Source organism: Parasteatoda tepidariorum, unplaced genomic scaffold (assembly GCF_982258835.1).
Source record: "Parasteatoda tepidariorum strain Cologne lab strain unplaced genomic scaffold, Ptep-v5.0 scaffold_27, whole genome shotgun sequence".
Lineage (NCBI taxonomy): Eukaryota > Metazoa > Arthropoda > Arachnida > Araneae > Theridiidae > Parasteatoda > Parasteatoda tepidariorum.
Genome location: NW_028257386.1, coordinates 719,727 through 727,072, shown reverse-complemented (window position 1 = coordinate 727,072; position 7,346 = coordinate 719,727).

The window sequence follows — 7,346 nt, the reverse complement described above, 5'->3', positions numbered from 1 at the left end:
TTGAACCAGGTATTGTATTACAGGGTAATAGTGTACCCTACCACAGGAAATAATTATAGGTCAATTAGGGGGTACACAGCGTGACCCTTAAGTTTACTATGTATGCCTATGCGAAATAAAGTGTTCTGAGAAGCTTAAAATGAGGAAATAAGCGTTCTAAAATGCTTTAAAAATTCAAAGACATTTTTTTATGTTAACTAACGGCACGGTATCGGTCCTTAATATTGACCTATAATTTTTAAATTGGACCACGTATTATATTACAGGGTAATAGTGTACCCTACCACAGGATATAATTATAGGTCATTTAGGGGGTACACAGCGTGACCCTAAATTTTACTATGTATGCCTATGCGAAATAGAGTGTTCTGAGATGCTTAAAATGAAGAAATAAGCGTTCTAAAATGCTTTAAAAATTCAAAGACATCTTTCAATGGTTAACTAACGCAAGGCGCAATATCAGACCTTAATATTGACCCATAATATTTAAATTGGAATAGGTATTATATTACAGGGTAATAGTGTACCCTACCACAGGAAATAATTATAGGTCAATTAGGGGGTACACTATGTATATTTTAAATAGTGCATTAAAACAAGGAAATACGAATACACTTTTCTATGTTAACTAACGGCACGGTATCGGACCTTAATATTGACCTATAATTTTTAAATTGGACCACGTATTATATTACAGGGTTATAGTGTACCCTACAACAGGAAATAATTATAGGTCAATTAGGGGGTACACAGAGAGACCCTAAAGTTTACTATGTATGCCTATGCGAAATAAAGTGTTCTGAGAAGCTTAAAATGAGGAAATAAGCGTTCTAAAATGCTTTAAAAATTCAAAGACATTTTTCAATGTTAACTAACGGCACGGTATCGGTCCTTAATATTGAGCTATAATTTTTAAATTGGACCACGTATTATATTACAGGGTAATAGTGTACCCTACCACAGGAAATAATTATAGGTCATTTAGGGGGTACACAGCGTGACCCTAAATTTTACTATGTATGCTTACGCGAAATAGAGTGTTCTGAGAAGCTTAAAATGAAGAAATAAGCGTTCTAAAATGCTTTAAAAATTCAAAGACATCTTTCAATGGTTAACTAGCGCAAGGCGCAATATCAGACCTTAATATTGACCCATAATATTTAAATTGGACCAGGTATTATATTACAGGGTAATAGTGTACCCTACCACAGGAAATAATTATAGGTCAATTAGGGGGTACACTATGTATATTTTAAATAGTGCATTAAAACAAGGAAATACGAAGACACTTTTCTATGTTAACTAACGGCACGGTATCGGACCTTAATATTGACCTATAATTTATTAATTGTACCACGTATTATATTACAGGGTAATAGTGTACCTTACCACAGGAAATAATTATAGGTCAATTAGGTGGTACACAGCGTGACCCTAAAATTTACTATGTATGTCTATGCGAAATAGAGTGTTCTGAGAAGCTTAAAATGAAGAAATAAGCGTTCTAAAATGCTTTAAAAATTCAAAGACATCTTTCAATTATTAACTAACGCAAGGCGCGATATCAGACCTTAATATGGAACCATAATATTTCAATTGGACCAGGTATTATATTACAGGGTAATAGTGTACCCTACCACAGGAAATAATTATAGGTCAATTAGGGGGTACACTATGTATATTTTAAATAGTGCATTAAAACAAGGAAATACGAAGACACTTTTCTATGTTAACTAACGGCACGGTATCGGACCTTAATATTGACCTATAATTTTTAAATTGGACCACGTATTATATTACAGGGTTATAGTGTACCCTACCACAGGAAATAATTATAGGTCAATTAGGGGGTACGCAGAGTGACCCTAAAGTTTTCTATGTATGCCTATGCGAAATAAAGTGTTCTGAGAAGCTTAAAATGAGGAAATAAGCGTTCTAAAATGCTTTAAAAATTCAAAGACATTTTTCTATGCTAACTAACGGCACGGTATCGGACCTTAATATTGACCTATAATTTTTAAATTGGACCACCTATTATATTACAGGGTAATAGTGTACCCTACAACAGGAAATAATTATAGGTCAATTAGGGGGTACACAGCGTGACACTAAAGTTTACTATGTATGCCTATGCGAAATAGAGTGTTCTGAGATGCTTAAAATGAAGAAATAAGCGTTCTAAAATGCTTTAAAAATTCAAAGACATCTTTCAATGGTTAACTAACGCAAGGCGCAATATCAGACCTTAATATTGACCCATAATATTTAACTTGAACCAGGTATTATATCTGAGGGTAATAGTGTACCCTACCACAGGAAATAATTATAGGTCAATTAGGGGGTACACTATGTATATTTTAAATAGTGCATTAAAACAAGGAAATTCGAAGACACTTTTCTATGTTAACTAACGGCACGGTATCTGACCTTAATATTGACCTATAATTTTTAAATTGGACCACGTATTATATTACAGGGTTATAGTGTATCCTACCACAGGAAATAATTATAGGTCAATTAGGGGGTACACAGCGTGACCCTAAAGTTTACTATGTATGCCTATGCGAAATAAAGTGTTCTGAGAAGCTTAAAATGAGGAAATAAGCGTTCTAAAATGCTTTAAAAATTCAAAGACATTTTTCAATGTTAACTAACGGCACGGTATCGGACCTTAATATTGACCTATAATTTTTAAATTGGACCACGTATTATATTACAGGGTAATAGTGTACCCTACCACAGGAAATAATTATAGGTCATTTAGGGGGTACACAGCGTGACCCTAAATTTTACTATGTATGCTTATGCGAAATAGAGTGTTCTGAGAAGCTTAAAATGAAGAAATAAGCGTTCTAAAATGCTTTAAAAATTCAAAGACATCTTTCAATGGTTCACTAGCGCAAGGCGCAATATCAGACCTTAATATTGACCAATAATATTTAAATTGGACCAGGTATTATATTACAGGGTAATAGTGTACCCTACCACAGGAAATAATTATAGGTCAATTAGGGGATACACTATGTATATTTTAAATAGTGCATTAAAACAAGGAAATACGAAGACACTTTTCTATGTTAACTAACGGCACGGTATCGGACCTTAATATTGACCTATAATTTTTAAACTGGACCACGTATTATATTACAGGGTTATAGTGTACCCTACCACAGGAAATAATTATAGGTCAATTAGGGGGTACGCAGAGTGACCCTAAAGTTTACTATGTATGCCTATGCGAAATAAAGTGTTCTGAGAAGCTTAAAATGAGGAAATAAGCGTTCTAAAATGCTTTAAAAATTCAAAGACATTTTTCTATGCTAACTAACGGCACGGTATCGGACCTTAATATTGACCTATAATTTTTAAATTGGACCACCTATTATATTACAGGGTAATAGTGTACCCTACCACAGGAAATAATTATAGGTCAATTAGGGGGTACACAGCGTGACCCTAAAGTTTACTATGTATGCCTATGCGAAATAAAGTGTTCTGAGAAGCTTAAAATGAAGAAATAAGCGTTCTAAAATGCTTTAAAAATTCAAAGACATCTTTCAATGGTTAACTAACGCAAGGCGCAATATCAAACCTTAATATTGACCCATAATATTTAAATTGGACCAGGTATTATATTACAGGGTAATAGTGCACCCTACCACAGGAAATAATTATAGGTCAATTAGGGGGTACACTATGTATATTTTAAATAGTGCATTAAACAAGGAAATACGAAGACACTTTTCTATGTTAACTAACGGCACGGTATCGGACCTTAATATTGACCTATAATTTTTAAATTGTACCACGTATTATATTACAGGGTAATAGTGTACCTTACCACAGGAAATAATTATAGGTCAATTAGGTGGTACACAGCATGACCCTAAAATTTACTATGTATGCCTATGCGAAATAGAGTGTTCTGAGAAGCTTAAAATGAAGAAATAAGCGTTCTAAAATGCTTTAAAAATTCAAAGACATCTTTCAATGGTTAACTAACGCAAGGCGCGATATCAGACCTTAATATGGAACCATAATATTTCAATTGGACCAGGTATTATATTACAGGGTAATAGTGTACCCTACAACAGGAAATAATTATAGGTCAATTAGGGGGTACACTATGTATGTTTTAAATAGTGCATTAAAACAAGAAAATACGAAGACACTTTTCTATGTTAACTAACGGCACGGTATCGGACCTTAATATTGACCTATAATTTTTAAATTGGACCACGTATTATATTACAGGGTCATAGTGTACCCTACCACAGGAAATAATTATAGGTCAATTAGGGGGTACGCAGAGTGACCCTAAAGTTTTCTATGTATGCCTATGCGAAATGAAGTGTTCTGAGAAGCTTAAAATGAGGAAATAAGCGTTCTAAAATGCTTTAAAAATTCAAAGACATTTTTCTATGCTAACTAACGGCACGGTATCGGACCTTAATATTGACCTATAATTTTTAAATTGGACCACCTATTATATTACAGGGTAATAGTGTACCCTACAACAGGAAATAATTATTGGTCAATTAGGGGGTACACAGCGTGACCCTAAAGTTTACTATGTATGCCTATGCGAAATAGAGTGTTCTGAGATGCTTAAAATGAAGAAATAAGCGTTCTAAAATGTTTTAAAAATTCAAAGACATCTTTCAATGGTTAACTAACGCAAGGCGCAATATCAGACCTTAATATTGACCCATAATATTTAACTTGAACCAGGTATTATATCTGAGGGTAATAGTGTACCCTACCACAGGAAATAATTATAGGTCAATTAGGGGGTACACTATGTATATTTTAAATAGTGCATTAAAACAAGGAAATTCGAAGACACTTTTCTATGTTAACTAACGGCACGTTATCTGACCTTAATATTGACCTATAATTTTTAAATTGGACCACGTATTATATTACAGGGTTATAGTGTATCCTACCACAGGAAATAATTATAGGTCAATTAGGGGGTACACAGCGTGACCCTAAAGTTTACTATGTATGCCTATGCGAAATAAAGTGTTCATAGAAGCTTAAAATGAGGAAATAAGCGTTCTAAAATGCTTTAAAAATTCAAAGACATTTTTCAATGTTAACTAACGGCACGGTATCGGACCTTAATATTGACCTATAATTTTTAAATTGGACCACGTATTATATTACAGGGTAATAGTACACCCTACCACAGGAAATAATTATAGGTCAATTAGGGGGTACACTATGTATATTTTAAATAGTGCATTAAACAAGGAAATACGAAGACACTTTTCTATGTTAACTAACGGCACGGTATCGGACCTTAATATTGACCTATAATTTTTAAATTGTACCACGTATTATATTACAGGGTAATAGTGTACCTTACCACAGGAAATAATTATAGGTCAATTAGGTGGTACACAGCATGACCCTAAAATTTACTATGTATGCCTATGCGAAATAGAGTGTTCTGAGAAGCTTAAAATGAAGAAATAAGCGTTCTAAAATGCTTTAAAAATTCAAAGACATCTTTCAATGGTTAACTAACGCAAGGCGCGATATCAGACCTTAATATGGAACCATAATATTTCAATTGGACCAGGTATTATATTACAGGGTAATAGTGTACCCTACAACAGGAAATAATTATAGGTCAATTAGGGGGTACACTATGTATGTTTTAAATAGTGCATTAAAACAAGAAAATACGAAGACACTTTTCTATGTTAACTAACGGCACGGTATCGGACCTTAATATTGACCTATAATTTTTAAATTGGACCACGTATTATATTACAGGGTCATAGTGTACCCTACCACAGGAAATAATTATAGGTCAATTAGGGGGTACGCAGAGTGACCCTAAAGTTTTCTATGTATGCCTATGCGAAATGAAGTGTTCTGAGAAGCTTAAAATGAGGAAATAAGCGTTCTAAAATGCTTTAAAAATTCAAAGACATTTTTCTATGCTAACTAACGGCACGGTATCGGACCTTAATATTGACCTATAATTTTTAAATTGGACCACCTATTATATTACAGGGTTATAGTGTACCCTACAACAGGAAATAATTATAGGTCAATTAGGGGGTACACAGCGTGACCCTAAAGTTTACTATGTATGCCTATGCGAAATAGAGTGTGCTGAGATGCTTAAAATGAAGAAATAAGCGTTCTAAAATGCTTTAAAAATGCAAAGACATCTTTCAATGGTTAACTAACGCAAGGCGCAATATCAGACCTTAATATTGACCCATAATATTTAACTTGAACCAGGTATTATATCTGAGGGTAATAGTGTACCCTACCACAGGAAATAATTATAGGTCAATTAGGGGGTACACTATGTATATTTTAAATAGTGCATTAAAACAAGGAAATTCGAAGACACTTTTCTATGTTAACTAACGGCACGGTATCTGACCTTAATATTGACCTATAATTTTTAAATTGGACCACGTATTATATTACAGGGTTATAGTGTATCCTACCACAGGAAATAATTATAGGTCAATTAGGGGGTACACAGCGTGACCCTAAAGTTTACTATGTATGCCTATGCGAAATAAAGTGTTCTGAGAAGCTTAAAATGAGGAAATAAGCGTTCTAAAATGCTTTAAAAATTCAAAGACATTTTTCAATGTTAACTAACGGCACGGTATCGGACCTTAATATTGACCTATAATTTTTAATTGGACCACGTATTATATTACAGGGTAATAGTGCACCCTACCACAGGAAATAATTATAGGTCAATTAGGGGGTACACTATGTATATTTTAAATAGTGCATTAAACAAGGAAATACGAAGACACTTTTCTATGTTAACTAACGGCACGGTATCGGACCTTAATATTGACCTATAATTTTTAAATTGTACCACGTATTATATTACAGGGTAATAGTGTACCTTACCACAGGAAATAATTACAGGTCAATTAGGTGGTACACAGCATGACCCTAAAATTTACTATGTATGCCTATGCGAAATAGAGTGTTCTGAGAAGCTTAAAATGAAGAAATAAGCGTTCTAAAATGCTTTAAAAATTCAAAGACATCTTTCAATGGTTAACTAACGCAAGCGCGATATCAGACCTTAATATGGAACCATAATATTTCAATTGGACCAGGTATTATATTACAGGGTAATAGTGTACCCTACAACAGGAAATAATTATAGGTCAATTAGGGGGTACACTATGTATGTTTTAAATAGTGCATTAAAACAAGAAAATACGAAGACACTTTTCTATGTTAACTAACGGCACGGTATCGGACCTTAATATTGACCTATAATTTTTAAATTGGACCACGTATTATATTACAGGGTTATAGTGTACCCTACCACAGGAAATAATTAT